At 36.2% G+C, this 22,551-nt stretch overlaps 1 pseudogene; it reads left to right on the forward strand.

Annotated features, from left to right (window-relative positions):
• The first annotated feature begins 1,843 nt into the window (after positions 1-1,843).
• On the forward strand, positions 1,844-19,223 carry LOC109109013 (annotated as a pseudogene).
• The last annotated feature ends 3,328 nt before the right edge of the window (positions 19,224-22,551 follow it).

Genomic DNA, 22,551 nt, shown 5'->3' on the forward strand with positions numbered 1-22,551 from the left:
CCATTCAGTGGCACAGCTGAGATTTGAAAGGTTGTCTTTTAGTTTATCATGCATTCCAAAATGTATAGTAAATCAGTATATTAGTATAATTTCTGAAGGATCGCGTGACACTGAAGACTGGAATAATGACTGATTAAAATTTAAGTTTTGCATCACATAAATACATATTTTAAAGTATATTAAAACAGAAAATCATTATTTTAAATTGTAATAATTTTTCACAATATTACTTGTTTGTTCTGTATTTTTGCTAAAATAAATGGAGGCTTGATGAACGTAAAAGATTTCTTTCAAAAACATTAAAAATAGTAATGTGTCCAAACCTTTGACCAGTACTGTACTTCTGTATGATAACAGAAACTCTGGATCATTTTTAGACAGTTTTTTAATCTCCTCATTTTTGTTTGTTCAGTCAGTGTATTTATTTTTACGGCTAACTAATACGTGCGTTCTGCGCATGCGTGAGAGGAACGAGCTGTTCATATCAGCAGCTATTATTAGTATATATTTGTTATTCAAAAGGAGAAACCGAAACAAAGATATACGTAATGTAAACAAAGCAGCGCTTGCTAACCATTTTGAATATCAGTAAAGTTGATAACTTTAATAATTTTAAGCAGCTCATGTTGTTCTGAAAACATTTACGTATTAGAATGATTGGGAAAGATCACGTAACATTTAAACAGCCTTCTGTCATTACCGCTTTCATTCTCATGCTTGATTTCATCACTTTTGCTTTAATTCTTGGGCACTGACTTGTTCGCTGCACTGAACATCCAGTCAGAGCTCTCACTCACGCTGACGGCCCCGACATCCCTGATGCTGATTCAACATGTTGAATCGGGCAAACTGCTGCCGACGTGAGCCAGACGAGAGCCGACGAGTGGAACAAATCAAACAAACTAGCCTGACCATCGCTCGCCGCTGCCCCGACGATGGCAAACGGCCGATCGTCGGCTTGGTGTGTCCCGCCATCACTGGTCCAATCTAGATACAGTGTTAGGATCACAACGAAGGCAATTCGAAGTCTAGGCAATCCAGTCTAGAATAACAAAAATTACACTACACAATGTCAGGGTTCTGTCACTTCAGTCTAGTGTTATTCATGGTTTTGTTTATTCATGTTCTGTCTTGTAGTGGGAGTGTGTGGTCTTGAGTTCACCTGGCTGAGCGCTCTTCTGTCTACGTGTGTTGTGTTTTGTGTAGGCTCCTTTCTCTTCGGCAAGGGGGAGTCAATGAAAAAGTTGCATTATCAGGCATAAAACATGCAAGATGAAATGAAAATGACATAGAAAATTGAATAGACTAATTAAAGACAGTCTTCCTTCAGAAATACAGTGATATAAAAACACCCGTGCCTTGTTTTGATTTTTAAACGTGCAGTACATGCTCATGTTTATTCAACAAAGCCTTTTGAAAAATCGGTCAGTTTTGATATTGTGAGCACCACAAATAAATGGGAAACAACAATCCACAGCACAACCACCTGAGCCCAACTTCATTCTACTCATCACCTTTACTTTAACTGCGTTTGTAGACGGTGCTATAGCCAGACTGATAAACAAACACCAACCGGAAGCTAACTTCGGGCCAGGTGCGTGCACCCACTGAAACCATCTATTGCTGCAACACCCCTAGAAATCCATGATGAGGCTGCAGTGCCCCTGATAGTGGCTGAAGATGCTGCTGCACTCCCGGAGTTGGCAGAGAAGGCTGCAGCGCCCCCCAGAGGTGGCTGAAAATGCTGCAGTACCCCCAGAGGTGGTAAGCCCAGAGCTCACTATTACCACAACTCCTGGGGGTCCCAGAGCCCCCAAGTGTAGTAGTCCCAGAGCTCCCTGTTATGGCCATGGAGGCGGTCCCTGAGCACCCCACTGTTCCTGTCTGTCCTGTTGCGGTTGAAGAGGCTACCCTCTCCTTGTACGTTGCCGCTGTTATGTGTGTCTGGGCTGCATACACTATTCAGCTGGCTTCCTCCAGTCCTGTTGGTGCTCCAGAGGCTGTTCCAGAGCCCGCTCCCGGCCTGGAGGTTGTTCAAGAGCCACCCGTTTTCCCAGTTAGTTCTGCCATGGCCAAAAGGGCTGTCTTCACCTATGTTTTGGCTGTTCTGCTTACCTGGAAAATGCACACGTCTTCCTCTGACTATGGACAAGTCTGCCAGCCAGAGCCTTTTGTGGACATGGAGGCTGTCCCAGAGCAGTATGTTTTCCCAGTCATGAACACACAGGCGGTCCCAGAGTCTGCTCCAGCCCTGAGGTCTCAAGAGTTCACTTCTAAGCCCTGGAACTACTCCAAAATGACTCTTGTGCCTATTTTGTAGGCTAGCCAGACCCATGCCCACTACACTGGCAAAACTCTGCATGGGACTGTCACCTTCATAGTATTTCCTTTCAGCCAGAACTCCTGAACAGCCGGAGCCTCCCTGGTCCATCTCTCCAGCTCCACAATGACCTCCTGCCAGGACTCCTGGACTGCTTGAGCCTCCCTGGCTCAACCCTCACACCCTACTTTGTCCCTTTAATGATTGTCTAGGCTTTCCTGTTGGCTGACTTGGCCCTCCTCCCTCCCTCCCCTCTTTGTCTCCGTGTTTTGATTTCCCACATGTGTTGTCTGTTGTTGTGTGTCGGTCTTGTGGTGTTTTGTTTGTTCTGGTCTTGTGCCGACATATTAGGGACTCATGTTTCTGTCACTTCCTTATAAGGGACGCAGGGTTCTGTCAACACACTCCAGACACACCCATCTTTTCGTTACATACTACTTAAACACGCGGAAATAAAAACGCACTCTGAGAGGGCTTGAGCTGTGTGCTCTCGTCTGTGTGTCCAGTTTCATGTTGGAGCGTGGTGTTTGGATCCCGGCACTCATGTCATTCATAAGTTTTTATGACCTTACCTTTATGTTGTGGAAATACAAACGCAGTATGCTATACAGAATAAAATGAGCGCAGCGCTGAAAAGGGGCGGAGCCACATAAGAGAGCGTGGGAAATAAGCAGAAGCTATTCACCATTTTGAAACTGATATTTCAAGGTAAAATAAAACTTCCATACAGTGCTTTTAACTAAAACCTAGATTAAATGTGTGTTCCTTGAACATCCACGAACACAAGAAGTGGCACCTGTGACGATGTTGCGTCCACTGAACAAGAACATAATCTGTCATTCACCTTAATTGCTCTGACATTCAAGAGCTCCTGCTTTCAAAAACGCATTAGTATGTTGTCCTGTGATAGCTCTTTTCAGACAGACTGCGTGTTCGACAGTAACCTTGACATAAAAAGCACATTTACCTGTTATTAAAACAGAGAACCTGTGAAACAAAGCTGATGGCTGTGGAGGCATTCAGATGGGAACGCCATGAATGTGCTGTCATCTTCACTATCTTAACAAGCATTAACTTATATAAAAGATCATCAGGAAAAAGCAAATAAGCAATAAATTAATTAAACAATAATAGATCTGAAATAACAGCAGGTTATTTATTTTTATGTCTGAACAAATACTAGAGTTGTTCACCCAAAGCGAGCATTTTTATTAAGTATTCATCCTCCTAAGTGTTCCAAATCGGTATGCTGTAGAAGACTACTATCCTTTGCAAATGAATTTAAACATGCAAATCCTGTTTGTTGTAACTGTAACCTTTAAATGGAAAAAACTGAACACCTTCTAGTCAAAGATCAATGTGCAACAAATGGAAATGGTCATGAAATACATTTTGATCTCTACACAGACTGCAACATATCCTCACGACCAGTCAGAATCACCACTGTAGCGCAAACTACCAGCTTCAATGTTAAGATGTCAGAAACATTTAAACATTTATTTTCAAGTTAAATTGTCAGGTTTTCAATAATAATGTTTATTAATTAAGCAGCAAATCAGCATATTAAAATGATTTCTGACACTGAAGACTGGATTAATGATGCTGAAAATTCATTTTCATTTTCAAAGTTTTTACAATTCCATATATTAACAAATATTTGTTTGTGTAATACTGTACATATTGTGATGCGTGTCATGTACACGTAAATCCATCCTAAAATCTGTCAATACATGTTGATATTATATAAGTAAATATACAAGATAGACATGTATTTAAAAAAAGACAAAACCATACATAAACAAACATATATTTTATGTATATGTTGTTTTAGTGAAGTTGAATATATAAAGAAAAATATTGTTGACATATATAATATTGCTACATATAAATGATAATGTGCATATTGTTAGAATATGTGCATACTGTATACAAATTAATACATTCGTCTACTACAGAATGTACATTTGCGAAAATTATATATCACCTGATAGGAAACATACTGTATATGTACTGTATACTGTATACTTAATATAGAGCATTATATGTAATATATTGCATTTCCGTATGGGCATACACACATATCACATGTCAGGCCCCCATAAAGTATTTGGACACTTAAGTCACACTTAATATGTCACAATGTTGTTGCATTATATTACAAAAAATGAGACCAAATGGCATTTATTTTAAAACAGAACACCAGAAGCACAGTTTACAAGAAAACATTTCACTAAAAGAAGTTTGTCGAGTTATGATGTAAGAACAGATGTGTTTAAGTGTTCAAGTTGTTTTTGGGGCCACTCTATAGAATAAAGCATAAGTGCCTTAATATTTATGCTTTATTTCTTCTTTATTTTTTTTTTCTTTCTGACCCAGCTGGGGGTCATGACCCCAGAAATAACAGCACAGTTCTGGACCTGGTGAGCAGGTGCCATGACCAGACCTTCAACACTGATGCTGACCGTCCTTCATCCAAATCCTGGGAAGCAGGACAACTTCCCAAAGTCCACTGTGTGTCTAAGTCAAATGTTCTGTATGAATTTTGCAGGACTTTTTAGGCTTTTGCATTCCATTTTTAAATCTACAATGTAACAATGTTAATAAATCAGCTCACGCGCACATTGACAACATTGAGACAGGAACATTGTGTAGCTGAAAATGTATTAGAATATCTATAGAGGTTTGCTCTCCTCTGGTAGTGACCACAAAGACCAGCGAGGACAGACGTGGAGATATGTCTTCACAGTTCATTAGTTTACAGGGGATGCATGTTTAACTTCAGCATTCAGTGCAGTGGTGCATGTCATCTGCACTAAAACAAATCATAGCATTCTGTTAAAGGGTCAGTTCAGCTAAAATTTTTTTTTTTTTTCATTATTCACTTGTCAGACCTATTCAAATACCTTTTTCTGTGGAACACAAAAAATGTTGTTCACTAGAACATTCATGTTTTGTTTTTCTTTTCAATAAAGTGAAAATGAATAGGGACAGATGGAATAAAATGAAATCCTAATAATCAACAGTATTTTCCCTATACAGTTTCATTGTGCGCAACATTTGTGTTCCAAATAAGAAACAGAGTCATGTTGGTTTGCAGTGACATGAGGGTGAGTAAATGTTCTTTTTTGGGTGGACTGGTCCCTTTAAGATTATGATATCAAACCTAGTTACAATGCCATCCTATCCAACCCCATAGCAGGACTTATGGTGGGGATACTGGTCACGGTTCTGGTCCAGAGCTCCAGTACTTCTACATCTATTATAGTCAGCTTGGTCTCATCTGGATCTAAGAAACACAACTCGTTTTTTAGTACAGTCAGATTTCTAGACTAAACCAACAACCTCAGATTAATATCCTCTCATTCTGTCTGTCAATTGATTACAGTTTAATTAACTTAAGTACACTACTGTTCAACATTTTGGGGTTGGTAACCTTTTTAAAAAGCATTTATAACTGTTATTGATCAAGAATGCATTAAATAGACTGAAAGTGACAGTAAAGACATTAATAATGCTAAAAAGTTTCCTATTTTAAATAAAGGCTGATCTTTTGGACTTTCTATTCATCAAAGAATCATGAAAAATGTATTACATTTTCTACAAAATCAGTATGCAGCACAACTGTTTTCAACATTAATAATCAGAAATGTTTCTTGAGCAGCAAATCAGCATATTAGAATGATTTCTGAAGGATAATGTGGCACTGAATACTGGAGTAATGATGCTGAAAATTCAGCTTTGATCACAGGAATAAATTATACTTTAAAATATATTTAAATACAAAAGTAGTCGTTTTAAATCATAATATGTCAAAATGTTACTGTTTTTACTACATTTTTGATCAAATAAATGCAGGCTTGGGGAGCATAAGCATTTTTGCAGAAAAGTAGAAGCATGTTCTGCATACAGTAGGTATGCATTTGAATGCATAAATACTGTAAACCCATCACTGGCCTACAGTCAGTATTTCTAAGGTTGATATGCAGTAGGGGTTGTTTGAAAAGTTGGTATATTAACTTATGCAGACAGATGTAAAATAAGGACTTAAAAGTAATTAAATCTTGGGACATTGCCTTTGAGGTCAGCTTTATTTTAAAAGCCTTTTGACAGTAGCTCAACTTTGTATCTGATCCAAAACATCATGACATCCAAAGTTCCATTTAAGTTGTCTGTTAACAAAACAGCTGCAACTCGTGGCTTTATTCAAACTTTGTAAAACTGTTGACTTGCAGATACTTTGCTCTTTTGCAAAACTTAGCCCTGGATGATGCAACCGTGTCCTTTTTTGGTTATTCCAAATTATTTCTAGAAAGCCTTATCTCTAGATGTTGTTCCTGCTTTAATCAAGTGGCATCTCTCACGGATGAGCTAATTAGTTTGTACATATGCAGCAGTGGCCTCAGAGTCTGAGAAGCTTGTGAAGTGTGACTGTGTCAGAGCTCATTCCAACTAAACATCAGAGTTCAGGTGAAATCACAACAGATGCAACAATTTAATTAGGAAATTTTGTTTGGGTTAATGAGCTTATGTTTGACACAATAAAGGGTTTTAATATATAGATGCTACTATCAAGTCCAAATGACTAAAACCACATATGAAAAATACACAATGCAGAATTTAACAATTTGTTCTCCCCGCCAATCTTTCAAAACTCAACCTCTTTTACATAATCAAATAAATATTCACACATGATAAACAAAATGCATTCCACATCACTCCAGTTAAAGGAATATGTTCTTTGTACTGAAACCCCGCCCTTCTGTCAACAGTCCAAAACAGTTCGTTTACATCAGGGGAGAAATATTCACAGATCAAGCACCATTTACAAGTGAAAACAGTCCAAAACAGTTCTAAATAAATATGTTGGTGGATTTTGATGTCTGAGGACAACAAGGGATGGACTTTTTCACTGGAGGAAGCAATATTATGAATTATGGGCTTGTATTTTTAGCAGAAGCAATTGTTTAAAGTTTAAACATCTTGATATTTTTTTTTTTTTTTTTTTTTTGCAATTGATGTACACAATTTTACCACAATTTCCCTAAGTAAACAAAATAAATCAAATGAATGACTGCAGTGCTCTTGCATGGCCTGAGGGTTAGTATACATTTTTAGCACATTTTCTCTGAGTAAATGAATTGAAGCTGATGGATGTCTGGAGTGCGTCTGTTCACCCTTCAGCTAAAACACGAGCCACGTTTCACTGCAGCTGCACACCCCAGCAGGGTGAGGGACAGTAATTACTGCAATTACTGATGCTAAACTACACATTTATAGTATCTGAATGGAAACTTGACTTAATTCTAATGATTATTTAAGAAACAAATGAAAAATAAATGAAGATCTGCTGTTATAGAAGAGAGGAGATGGACGATAGTTAGTGGTATTTGCTAAAGCAAGCATCACTACTGCTATTGGCCATGCTTTATGATTTATGTGATGTATGTGTGTAGTGCTTGAAGTGAAGTCAGCCGTCCCCATGGGCTCCAACATTCGCACTTCTGTCACCAACAGCATTGTTGCCTGATGCAGGCAGGAGAGAGGAACAAGTTTGAACGGTACCCAATGATTTTCACCATCACCTTTTCATCAGTATTTAATCAAACTGGCATACAACCCTGCTGATCACTTAAAGTATTAATTCGTTTATTTGCAAAACGCATTCTTAATTTGGGCAGAATTGATGTCCAAAATCAAAAAAATCCCCATTTACATTGTCAATGCATGTTCTACGTCTTTTTGTGAATAATTTATCAGTGAATATTTTTCCAAAGAAAACAAATTTTCTTTCTAATCTGTTATCAAAATGCCAAAACGGTCACTGAAATGACTTACTAAGGTGTAAATTGTGATGCAATATTCAAGTATTTTCCTCCACAGGTTTTTTTTTTTTTTTTTTTTTTTTTTTACCAATACAAATATCTCAATTCAAGATACATTTACATGAAAGCAAAAGTACTTAAGGTATTAAGTCTTGTTTTCTGAAATAAAAAAAAATAAATAAATAAAATTAAGTGAGTTTATACTTAAAACAGCAAAATAAATAAATAAATAAATAAAAAATCTGCAGATGTGGTCAGAAAAATAAACAAATCAAATGACTCCACTGGCAGATATTTGTTATTTTTTTAAGCATAAAGTCACTTAATTATATGTTTTTCTAAAAACTAGTCTTTATATTTTGTGTAATTTTGCTAATCTATTCATTTACTTTTAATTAATTCATTAATACATTTATCATTATTATTATTATTATTATTATTATTATTAAATAAAAAATAAAAAAGTTTTATTATCCTCCTGTCTTCTTGTTCTCTCTTGACATTTTATTTTTTTCCATTAATTTTTATTAAATACATAATCCTTTTATTTAATTATTTTCCATCTATACATTTAATTATTATTATTATTATTTTTTATCTAAAGTGATCATGTGTATTTTTTTAAAAAAAATCTTTACCTCCTGTGCTCCCGTTTTCAAGGGCGTTTGCTGGGGTGACGATCCATGACTGTTTTAACTGGCTGTCTGTGCTGGTGCTGCTGCTGGTTGAGGTTCATGTCCGGTCTGGTGAGTTATCTGGCCAGAGTCACTGTCAGCAGCTTTCAGCTGCACAGCAGAGAAGTACCTGAACTGCTGAAGATGCTCACTGAACCCTTCACCAAACTCATCATACAGGTGTGTGTGTTTGTGTGCATGCAATATGTTTTTAGACTTGCTCATGTTTCTTTGAGTGTTGAGATATGCAGAATATTTTGTGTCAGGCTGTATTTTCTGTACTCGCCTACAGTGACACAGAGAGTCTGATATTGACTGTGGCATCTTGGCCTTCTAGCTGGATAAATCAGTAATAACGGGCATTGCTCTAGGCGACGAGTCCATGAGGAATTACAGCCTCGTGCATTTCTGTGGTAACTTTCTCCTGACACAAACATTTTTCATGCTCCTAACCTGTACACCTCACAAATTTACCCATACATTTTTACCTATAAATTTTCCCATTAATCTGGAGTTTCTTTTTCTTTTCAATGAAAAAGATAATGAAATTTAGCTCTAATTAGTTGTTTGCATAAATGAATAAGTAAATAAAAATAAATACTATAATAATATTATAAATAAAAATACAAAATAAAGAGACAAAAGACATTTTTATAAATAACTATAAATTCTTTAATAATATTATAAATTATAAAATAAAATACAGAATTTTTGTTTAATTTTCATTACCTTTAAACACGTTCTGACAGGGTTTATGAGTTTTACCCTCATGCATTTTGTGTTAATTTTGTAGACAGTCAATGCTTCATGAGTAAACTTTTCCCGGTCAAGTTGTGTTTGGATAGGATTTTTCAGGCACTTACAGACAATTGAGAAAACACCTTTCCTTTCTGGATGATCTGCTGTCAGTCATTCTGCCACTTGTCATCCACTCTACACTATCTTGTCACAGTTCACAAGACTGTGTGTCACCTTCTCTTGTTTATCCACTCCAACCGACCATATTTCACAAGAAAATCAGTAGTCTTTTCTGTTCTGCAGTAGTTTTCAGGGAAATATTGCTCTTTCTCCCCCTCCAGTCCTCAGTGAATGTGACAGCAGCTGCCGCCCAGAACTGCTCCACTGAACTGCATTGTGGTAAGGACAGTGATCTCACCTGGATACCACAGAATATCATCTCGCAGATCAACACAGAGAAATGTGTGTGTATTTTTAGAGCAATTTAAAATTGTAATGTCTAATTTCTCCTGTCCAGGATTACTCTAACCCTACCCCTAAACCTACCCCTCACACAAAACTGCTGGAATTTTTTCATAAGCTTTTTAAGCTTTTTGGTTTATGAGGACGCAGGAAGTGTTAACCTCATTAACAATGTTTATGTAGTAACACCCATGTCGTTAGACATTTATGTCCCCATAATAAACCAAGCACACACACACTAAGGGGATAGAAGAATAGAAAATACAGTTTTGTGCTGTATAATTGGGGGTCTTGAATGAAGGTCAAGATGGCAGTAGGTGCAAAATTTGGCATCGGCACTGGCAAGACAGGGGCAATAATAGCAATGTTCTTTTATGGACTGATTTTAAATATATTGAGATCTATTGATTTCAATTTAACCACAACAAAATTGGGTAAAAACAAGCATCCATATCAATATTTTTATGTAGATCAGACTGATTTTGACCAAACAAATATTGAACTAACAATGGGAGCCTTAACAAACTTCGGCTCTGGAAAACATGTGTTGGCAATAATTATTTATCCACAATGGTATCACTGGACAAGGAAGTACAAGTCTTCAACCAAGATACAACAAACCAACGCTTTGCTAATTACAATTTGCTTACTACTATCTGGAGATATCCCTCCCCGCTAGAGTAAGTTAATATCGCTGTTTCAAAAGGCAACATTGCTGATTCACAGGTAGGCCTACGCACTCTTGTTTGTAACAAAATGCCAACTGAACAGATAAAACAAACTAATCTTGATCATCACCTCTGCTCCGTGGGCACTGCTGGATATGCGTTGCCTGTCTGGGTTCCGGGGGCTTGTCTCAGAAGTGCCCAGGGGGAGGCAGCGGTGGAAAGAACGGTCTATAATTGCATCGCTGAAGCATTGAATATTGGGTTGAACCGATCGAACTCATTCTAAAAAAATAAAGGTGACAAACACTCCGAAATATGTGTGGGCTACTCATTCAGAAACTGTGAACTATAATCAATAGACCCATCTATATTGACACTGTTAGCGGGAAAAAACAAGATCTACAACCAAGATGCTACCGGATCAAAGGACATCTAACGTTACTGGTGCGAAAAAAAGGCTTTAAATTTTGCAACTGCTAAAAATAGGAAACTAAACATATTCCAAACTGTAAGTCATTCAAGAATAATCTGGGACCGTTAATTAAAGCCCAGGGGCATTTTAGGAGGGCATCTAAATATACAAAGTTATAAATCATGGGACATTTTAACATTAATTGGGAGGAAAAATCGGCAAGAAAAACTTTAAAACAGATCACTAATGACTTTGACCTTACACAATTGATAAATGGGCCCACTAGAGCAGGGGTGGCGAACATCGGTCCTGGAGAGCCGCAGCCCTGGCAGGTGAGTTTTAATTAGGGTTGAAGCTGAACTCTGCAGGGCTGCGGCTCTCTAGGACAGTTGTTCGCCACCCCTCCACTAGAGTAGCAAATTCAACAAGAACACAAATAGATTTAATATTTAGTAATAGAACAAAAATTTTCAAATCCTTTAATATACTGACTGGACTTTCAGATCATAATTTGATTATGATAGCCAGGAAGCTAACAAATAAACGTTCACTCTGTTTGTCCAAGATACAGAATCTTCAAATATCCCCAAAAATATGCAAGGTCACTTTATAAGTGCTGTCCAGAGCATTAATTGGGAGACAGTGCTTTTAGGGAAATCACCAGAAGAAGACAGCAAAAGATTCACAGGTAAACTGCAGAGATTATTTTATGAATTTGCATGCAGTCAAAGAAGTAGGAAGAAGAAGAACACCATTCCTTGGATGAACATAAAAATCTTGAATTTAATCAAAAAACGGGATATGTCCCTTAAGGTTTCAGTTAAATCTTAAGTAAGCAGCAATTGATATACTTTTACTATATTATGAAATAGAGCAGTTAAAGAACTAAGGGTAGCTAAAGCTAATTTCTTTCTGACTATAATAGAAAAAGCAGGAGCCAATACTAAATCTATTTGGAGTCAGTTCAAAATATTAATGGGACATAATTCTATACATCCTAAATCACTTGAACTCGTTGTTGACGGAAAACTTCAGAATAAGCAAGCTGAAGTATCTGTTATTCTCAACAATTATTACATTGATTCAGTAGAAAATATCATTAAGTATTTTACTCCTAAGTATAAGGACACTTTTTGTCAAGTTAGACTGAACCAACTTTCAGCATAGAATCTATCACTGAGTCAGATTTGATGAGAGTGATTAGATCCCTTAGGCCATCTCGAGCTAAAGATGTCACTGGGACAAATACATGTACTTTGAAAGAGCTTTCTGAAGTATTAGTCAACCCGATTACAAAAATTGTAAATCTCTTATTTACTCATGGGATATTCCCAAATATTTGGAAATTAGTTGCTGTAATTCCCATATTAAAAGGAGGCGATCGTCTGTCCATCAGCAACTACAGACCTGTTAGTATTTTGCCCGTGGTTTCCAAAGTGGCCAAAAAACTAGTTGCAGAACAAATGATAAATCATTTAAAAACCAGTGCTTATCCTTTACACCCACATCAGTTTGGTTTCCGTACTAATCACTCAACTGATTAAGTTAACTTATTGCTGGATCGAGGAGAGGTTGTTGGTGCTGTCTTCCTAGATTTATAATCGGCCTTAGATACCATTAATCATGGAATTCTCTTATCTAGATTGAATGCATTGAATTGTTCAGTAGACACCATTAAATGGGTAGAATCATATTTAACACATTAGTCTCAGTTGGTAAGAGTGAAGAATTATCAATCAGGTGTTGTTTCTTTGTTAGCAGGTGTCCCGCAAGGTTCAATCTGCTCAGAATTGCCAAAATGGTGCTATGCTGATTTGGAGAGACACAGAGGAGAGGAATTGTTGAATAAAGTCGTTATTTTTGTTTTCTTCATGTACAAAAAGTATTCTCAGTTGCTTCATAACGTTACGGTTGAATCACTGATGGCAGATGGACTATTCTGACGATGCTTTTCATACTTTCCTGGACCTTGACACTGTTATTTATTTGCCAGTCTATGGGACAGTCTCAAGCCTCCCTGTTTTCATCCAAAATATCTTAAATTGTGTTTTGAAGATGAACAAAGCTTTTACGGGTTTGGAACGACATGGGGGTAAGTGAATAATGACAAAATTTTCATTTTGGGATGGAGTATCCCTTTAAGTTTCACTTAAAGAAGTGGTTAATTGAGAGTCAGCATTCTCAACATTAATCTTATAAATTAAACTCTGCTGCTGTCTTGTCTTTTCTGCTCTGCTAGTTTGAGATTTTTATGTTATGTATATGAGGTTGTTTGGTTTAGGTCTCATTGAATGATTATTTGTCTGTATGCTTACATTATCTTTGTCTGTATACTGGTATGATATTATTGATAGATTGTTTTTTTTTTTTTTTAGGAATAGTGTAAATGGTATATGTATTTTAAATTAACCAACAATCAAGTACTGATTAATTCTTTATATTTTTTTGGGTGACAATTTTACCATCAGTCCAGGGACTGCAGATGCAAAATAGCCTTCTGGCTAATTCTGGCACATTGTACACTTATGTATTATTGATGTGCATTGTCCCTGTCAAATAAACCTGAAATAAATAAATAATAAAAAAACATTACGTCTATGGAGAATCCACTTAAATGTTATATATAAGTCTTTCTGTATGTGTGTGTGTGTGTGTGTGTGTGTGTGTGTGTGTGTACACACATACAAACTATATATCTATTTATTTTTATTTTGTATTTCATTTTTATTTATATTTTTATTTATTTATATCTATTTACCTTCTATATATTTATTGTAAATGTATTTATTTATTTATAATTTATTTTATTTCTTTCTTTTTTTTCTTTTTTTTTGTGGTTTTCATATTTTAATTATGTACTTTCTCATCATTTAATTTCTTTCTCTTTCTTTGCTATTTTTACTTATTTGAATTTTTTTGTTAATTATTTTTAAACATAAGAAACAAAGCCTTATTTTGCAAATTCTATCCATTTTTTTAAGGAATTTCAAACAATAAATTCCGTTTTGGCGCTCTTTGATGTGGTGTGACAGATTACTGTATAAGTGATGATAAACAAAACCTCACAGAGAATTATATTTACGTAATATTATACTTACATAAGTCAACTCATTTATTGTCCATAGCTTGTTTGTTTGCAAAAGAAATAATAGCAACTGTTGTTTATCTGAATTTTTAATATTATAGTGATGTGCAAGTAATCGGGCTCCCTATAGTTTACAGCATTACCTGAGATAGATTTTTTTTTTTATCTTTAAAAATGTAATTATTAATACATTAATTTAAAGACAGAGCCACAGTTTGCTCAGCAAACACACAAAAAAAAAAAACAATTTTATGTTTAGTTTTGCTCCCTGCTGTACCGTAAACTTACTGAACCCTGACTTCAAAACCAAGGTACATATCAAATAATCATTTTTGTGTACCATTACCACCCCTATTCTTTTGTAATTTTTGTTTCATATAGGCAAACAGCTCTATATTCTTACTGTAGGTCAATAGCTGTCTCTTCTGTGTCAATTTTTAACTCCATATAGATTTCCTGTACCCTCTCGGCTGGCTGTCAGGATATCTGGCCCTGTTGATGGGAGCAGGAATGACCTTTACCATCCAGAGCAGCTCTGTTTTCATCTCGGCTATGACTCCACTCATTGGTGCATCTCTAATGAATGACTTCTTCAGCAGATCGTTTTATTAGAAGTGACCCTGCCAACAAAAGCTCATTGTTGACATCGCATGAATGAGACGACCAGCAGGCAGCAGCACAAGATTGTCAAAAACACATTAATAATACATCCACCCGAGTCCAAAATGGCTTTTTAGATGTTCATAATGTAGGCCAGGAATGTAAAAAATGAGCATGCAACAGTCAAGTAAACAAAATCAGCAGATTTTATTGCATTTTTTTGGCTAAACTATAGACTTGAACTGAAATGAAGTTTGAGGCGGCTGTGAAAATCAGTCTAGGGGATTGTATTTTCATGGTTTGATGTGCAACCACTTTAAATGAGCTAGAAAACTTTTGCAATAAGTCCTAAGTTCAAAAGTTATTATTTTTTACATGGTACCCTTTTAACTGCAATACTTTTACAAAACCATGTGTGACAATTCAGCTGTTTTGTTTCACTATAAATTAATAAAACAAATAATAAGCAGTTATGATTAAATTTAAATTTTTGATGTTCACCCTGGTGTTTTCTTCAAACACGCTCAAATGTAGAGCAAATGTGGGAGTGAACTAGTCACTAATGGTGCTTTTGGCTCAAATTAAATATTAACTGCACCTCTGTGAAATCAGGCAAAATGATGGTGCTTTCCCGTTCAATTTTTTTTTATCATTAATTTACACCCATTATCTGGAAATGATTCATCAGCTGCAGCGTGATTGTGATAATTATTAACTTTTCAGGCAATGGGGATCCCTCTGTGTCTTTGAGATTACAGTTACTATGGAGATCATCATATATTAAAGTCCCTGAAGAGTTTAGGTGTCACTGGTCGTATTATTAATAGTAGAAAGAGGGTTAAAAGATAATCAATGCTGACAAAGGGACAGAAACCCTGTGATGTCATTAGATGACGACTTGATTCTGTAATCCTATTACAGTATTTTTCACAAATAAAGAAATATTTAAATGTATAAATATATATTATATATAAATAAAAATTACATTAATATGAATATGACATGAATATGACAGTGGGTAAATGGATAAAGCACAGCATAGTTTTGTAAGGAGTGAAATTATTTCCTTATGAAATGAATTCTTCTTCTTCATCTTCTTTGGCCTGACAGAGCTGTGTGAGTTTTGCAGTGAACCACGGTTTGTCCTTGTTGTAAGTTAAATGCGTCCTGGTAGGAATGCACATATCCTCACAAAAACGAATGTATGATGTAGTCTCTGTGAGCTTGTCCAGATCAGTGGCAGCAGCTTCAAAAACATTCTAATCAGTGCAGTTGAAGCAGGCTTGTAAATCCCGCTCTGCTTCATTAGTTCATCTTTTTACAGTCCTAGTTACAGGTTTAGCTGATTTCAGTTTCTGCCTGTAGGTCAGTATAAGATTAACCAAACAGTGATCAGAGAGCCCCAAATGTGACCATGGGACAGAGTGATATGCATCCTTTATTGTGGTAAAACAGTGGTCCAGTACATTACTGTCTCTGGTAGGACATGTAACATGTTGTTTGTAGTTTGGCAGTTCACGTGAGAGATTTGCTTTATTAAAGTCCCAGAGAATAATTATAACAGACATACAGCAACAATACTTGGACTCTGTGATTTGATCAGACAGCTGTTGTAGTGCCACACTCATGTGCGCTTGCGGAAGAATGTAAACACTTACGGGAATGAACGAGGAAAACTCCCGCGGTGAATAGAATGGCATAAAGTTGATGAAAAGCGCTTCTAGAATTGGACAGCACATCTTCTTCAATGCTGTTACATCTGTACACCACCTTTTGTTGATGTAGAAGCATGTCCCACCGCCGCACAATTTCCTGGTTGATTTTGCGTCAGGATCCGCTCTGAACAGCTGGAAGCCCGGCAGATGTAACACGCTGTCCGGAATGGCTTCCTTCAGCCAGGTTTCAGTAAAACACAGAGCAGCAGAGTTGAAAGGTCCCTATTTATTCTGGAAAGCAGAAGAAGTTTTGTTTTGTTGTATAGAGAGCAGAGATTCACCAGATTGATACTAGGCCCCAATCAAATGGAACGCATTTTTCAGGTTTGAAAATGTGAGGAGCACCAAACTGTTTTTGTTTTTTTTTTGGGTTGATTTTTAATTATTTTTTTATTTTTTTATTTAGAAAAGAGCAGTGTGCTGCTGTTTTGTTGTTGTTGTTGTTGCTAGGCAACCATTGAGTCAGCTGTCCTGTCAGTCTAATCAAGGATTATAGCGTGAACACTCTAAAATCTTTGGTTTGCTGCTAAGTAAACTGTAATATTAGCAAAAAAAAAAAAAAATACAGCTCCGGGTAACCCGGCAACATAAGTTTCTCCTCCATCATTGCAATTTACGGATGTTCCCAGCAACTGTAGCTTCCATCATCACAATGGAAGGCTCGCCTCTCCATTCATTCGATTGGACAATGGAAAAAAAAACGTGAAAAACGGCGCTTTCCTGTTCAGAGTTTATTTTTTTTCCAACTTCATAAGAGACATATTTCAAAAACAATACAAAATATTAAGTTGTCACACGGTCTGTATCTAATTAACTATGAAGTCAAATTTCACAACTATTAAATTGGACTTCATATTTGGACTTCAATTTCAGTAACTATGAAGTCCATTTTCACAAATGTTCACAAACAGCTGATACTCTGTCTGCCGTTTTGCAAGCTGGTTTCAAACATTTAGATCCGAACTGTCTTGGATTTCAAACCTAAAGACAATGCCATACCGGCTTCATAACACTGATTGGACAAAACCTGTTTTGCTTTCTATGTCTCTGAGTCCTGCAGGCATTGGCGTGATCAGTCTCAATAGAGCGTATCCTTTGACCTTGGGTTCCAACATTGGCACGACCACCACAGCCATCCTCGCAGCTCTTGCCAGCCCCAGAGAGAAACTTCCTGCTGCATGCCAGGTACGAGAGTGACACACAGCCATTACTGAGTGCACAGTGGAAATGTCAGTTTTCTAAAGTTATTGTACCTTATCAAAAATTCATGCCAATATCTGCTTGCTTTTCCAACTGGATGATGAGGACAATGTATCTTCTGGACACTTTTCTTCATTAATGCATTTATTTATGTATTTTTACTGGTGCTTGCTCAGATCCCTATTTGTTCAGATCCCTAAACATAAATATTAAACCTAGAGCTTAACTCATTCTGCATCATTTATTTATGAATCATGTCATGAATAACTAAAACTGTTACTATGCACTACATATGTCATTGCAAAGAAGTCATTGCAAAGAAGTCACCACTATAAAGTAACTGGAGCTACTGCAAGTACAGTATAATTTTCATTTTTGGTATACAGTACCAAGGTTGTACAGGTTTCCAGTACAAATATCTAAACATCCTTAAATCAAGATACTTTAACTTGAAAAGTAAAATGGCATAATATAAGTCTTGTTTTCTGAATAAAAAAGAGGAAGAATCAGAAGAATGTATCAAAATTAAGTTAGTTTATGATTAAAATAAGAAAATATATCTGCAAATGGGGTAAGAAAAATAAACTTGTTTTCCCTTTGAATTAAATTTATTTTATCCCATTGGCAGATATTTTTGTTGTTTAAAGCTTAAACTCTCTTAAGTTTGATACATTCTTATGAAAACAAGACAAAATATTAATAATCAATCTTAAACTGAGTAAGAAAATTTGTATTTTTTTTGCAGTGTAAAGAAGACAATAGTTTAATCATCCAGCTGAATTTGGTTTAAGTTATATTCTCATCTGATAATGTAAATGCGGTCAAATCGATAATATTACTAAATATTAACATTTAAAAATGCTACAAAAAATAATACTGAATATTTAAAAACAGACCCCATATTCACAGCCCCACTCATATAAGATAAGTGAAAAATCTAGTTTGCTTTATTCTTGCACTCTCATATTCCCTTTTACTTCAATATTTTTGGGATTTTACTTTATCCTGTCCCGTTCACTCATCTGCCCATCTGTATGGCATCTGCACTGGGCGAACGCACTGCCAAGTACTGCTGGTTTGCTGTGCTCTACCTTCTGGTCTGTTTTCTGATGCTGCCTTGCCTGTTGTTCGGCATCTCTCTGGCTGGATGGCAAGCCATGGTTGGCGTGGGTGCGCCGTTCGCAGCGCTCACCATCTTTGTCCTCCTGGTCAACCTGATACAGTCTCACAGTCCCATGCACCTGCCGAAGATACAGCTGGGACTTTCTCCCGCAGTGGATGCACTCTCTTAAACCGCTCGACAAGCTCATTCCCAAAACAACAGCACTGTGCTGCAGCCCGGCTGGACTTGATAACTCAGATGTGGTTGTAGTGACTCCAGACACAACAAATATAAAATCAGAATCAAAGAAACAAGCCAAACAGTGGTATGACAACCCTGCCCTGTCCCTACCTAAGGAGATTTCCTCAGCGCCAAGAGTGTTTATACTTAGAGGACTAGAAAGATGCAACAGCACGCCATTATAGATTAGTCTTATCATAATGAACCATCATGTTCGAAATGGCCAATCTCAGATTTAATCTCTGTTCCAAATCCTAGTGAGCTGTCATATGATATGATATGATACAGTACACAACCTAAGATATTGTTTTGGCCAAATTCTAAGACAGCATCTGCATTCATGTATGAGCAAATCTCTTAATGCACTGCAACAAGCTTAATAAGAACAGATCTATCCAAGATGTCAGACAAAAGTAATTAAAATTTGACTATTTTATTGGTTTTAGTTGTTGTTGTTTGTTTGTGTTTGTGTGTGCTACATATTTGTATGCTTATCAGAGTTTACTCTACTGAAATAAAAAAATAGTGATGTTTATGTTGCTGCCTATGTAGAGCAGTTAGGATGCTGTCTTAAAATGTAGTTACCAAAAGTATGAACACTAGTACTGTTTAAAAGTTTGGGGTTGAAAGATGCCTCTTATGCCACCAAGGCTGCATTTATTTGATTAAAAATACAGTAAAAACAGTAATATTGTAAAATATTATTAAAATTTAAAAAAGCGGTTTTACATTTAATATATTTTAAAATATAATTTATTCTTGTGATTCAAAGCTGAATTTTCAGCATCATTACTCCAGTCTTAAGTGTCACATCATGATCCTTCAGAAAGCATTCTAATATGCTGATTTGCTGCTAAATAAATATTTCTTTCTTCTTCTTTAAGGGAGTTCACTAAGTTTTGGAAGAGATTCTTAGTTTTACATACGGTGCTTATTCAAATTCTAAATGCACTTTTTGAGCAAATCAGTCTAATTTTATTCACCATAATATTTTCACAATAAGTTCAGAGAATTATATGAAGCTTTATCTCGAGGCCATCGTGTCTCTGAGGAATGTGGGTGAACATTTTGTTGTTTTGTCCTGCAGTCATGCATGAATGTTTATTATCTCCAGTTCCATGTAAATCTAGCTGAATAAACAGTTTGAAAATCTGCATCGATAGACAGGATCTTTATGGCACAAGCATAATAAGTCAGGGCTATCCCAGCATGCCTTGTATTATTAAAAATGCAGATCTTAAAAACCAAATAGTTTGTTTTTTAATTTCCTTGCACAATGCCAGAATGACAGAATGAACCATGCTGTAAATTCTGCATTGAATTAAACATTTATTTGACAACAACGAGCTGGTAAAACCTACCTAAAACAGTCTATGCTGGTTGGCTAGTCTTAGCTGTTTTGAGTTGGTCTCCCAGTTTAAAAGTTCCCCAAACCCATTTGAAATTACCCAAGAGACCATCTAAGACCCACAAACCAGCTCAGACATGGTTTAAGATTTTGGCTCCAGCAGGTACTGTTTAAATTTTGTTTTTGTATAATGCATTTTGTTTCTCATGCTATATTTAAAGGTGGTAGGCAGTATATAGCATGTTTTGTGTAGTATTCAATAAGCTCCATTCTGAAAACCAGGTAGCACCTCATGCTAGGGTCGGCGTGATGGGCTGAATACTAATTATGTGGAGACTGTGGAGATACATATCTGATGTTTTTATAGGTACATTGACTCACTGAAATGAACACAAACACATACGTAGACTGCCTTTAAATGAATAGGAATGCTAATTGATAGCGCTCTCCAGGTGTCATAGACTTACTTTGCTAACATTACAGTTAATAATTGTGTGTGTAAAAATATAATTTAAAAAGTTGAACAGCACTGTCAGCGTGCAGAAGGTATGGGATGTGCAGACCACATTAAGTAAATTTGAGGGCAGAAGACAGGTTTTTTAATTATAATGATGCTGGATTTTGCCTTAATATAATACTTCAAACAATTCTTATGGTGTCATTTATTCTTTTCTGGTGTTTGATAGCCATTGCCTTTCACTTTCATGCATAAAAGAGCTGTCAGTTAAATAACTTAATTAGAAAATCATATGTAGTTCGCACAACATGAAGCTTGGGTTACCTGCATTTAAAGGAATAGTTCACCCTAAAAAGAAAATTTGCTGAAAATGTACTGACGCACAGTCCATCCAAGATGTCAATGACTTTGTTTCTTCATTGGAAAAGATTTGGAGAAATGTAACATTTTATCACTTGCTCAACAGTGGCTCCTCTGCAGTGAATGGGTGCCGTCAGAATGAGAGCCTAAATAGCTGATAAAAACTTGACAGTAATCCACAAGTTATCTACACAACTCCAATCTACAATTATTGTCTTGTGAAGCTGTGTTTTTAGGAAACAAATCCATCATTTAGATGTTTTAACTTTAAACGTCACTTCCAGGTAAAATATGAGTCCATAATCCATAATAACGTGTCCTCCAGTGAAAAAAGTCCATCTCCTGTTGTCTTCTCACATCAAAATCCAGCAACATATTTGTTTAGAACTGCTTTTGCTTGTAAACAGTGCTTGATCTTTGCATATTTTGCTCCTGATTCAGATGAGATGAGTTTTTCAGTGGAGAAAGCAATATTATGGATAGAGGACTCAATGGTTTAAAGTTAAAGTGTCTTTTGGATGGATTTGCTTCTTATCATTGTTTTGTTTTTTTTGTTTTTTTATCTTATTCTGATGCAGAGGATCCACTGGTGAGCGAGTGATTTAATGCTGAATTTCTGCAAATCTGTTCAGAAACAAGCTACATTTACATCTTGGATGAGGGTGAGTACATTTTCAGCAAATTTTTAATTTTGGGTGAATTATGCCTTTAAGTGTCCATGGGTCAGTTCTCAGGACGCAAAATCCAACTCAAATATTTTCGATGAAAAATTATAGTTGAATCCACATCCATGCTTAGTCTATGAGATTAATTGAGGTCTGAACGCTGGGTCTTTTATGTCTTAGGTCAGGGAGTCAAAGAGATTAAACCTAGTGTTAGAGATTTTTCTTGTGAACAACATGTAGAAACCTGATATTTTGAGGCTGTATTGTGTGTTCATAGAAGTGAATGGAAGATTAAGTAGTAAGCCTATATGTGAAGAACGTAACACCATTTGAATTAACTGTCTGCTTGTCCAGGTCTTATAATGTGAGTAATGTGACTTCTAGGTATACGAATGAAATCTCAGGATAGACTTCTGCCAAATGCAGTGGAAGTAATCAAAGTGAGAATGTTCTAAATGTTAGACGTCTTTTCTGAGAGAATGAATTTGCAGGGATTTTTTTAATATATATTATATATATATTTTTTTTTGATGTTTCAGGTAAATTTGTCACAGACATTTGCTTATTAGATTATATCTTTCCAAGTGAATCTCAAACAGCGATGAGTCCTTGAACTAGCTGTATGAGTCTTGCGCATCTCTTGGTGTCTGACTTAGTGATTTGCAGCCTTTTCATGGAAAGAT

The sequence above is a fragment of the Cyprinus carpio genome, chromosome A14 (genome assembly GCF_018340385.1).
Source record: "Cyprinus carpio isolate SPL01 chromosome A14, ASM1834038v1, whole genome shotgun sequence".
Classification (NCBI taxonomy): Eukaryota; Metazoa; Chordata; class Actinopteri; order Cypriniformes; family Cyprinidae; genus Cyprinus; species Cyprinus carpio.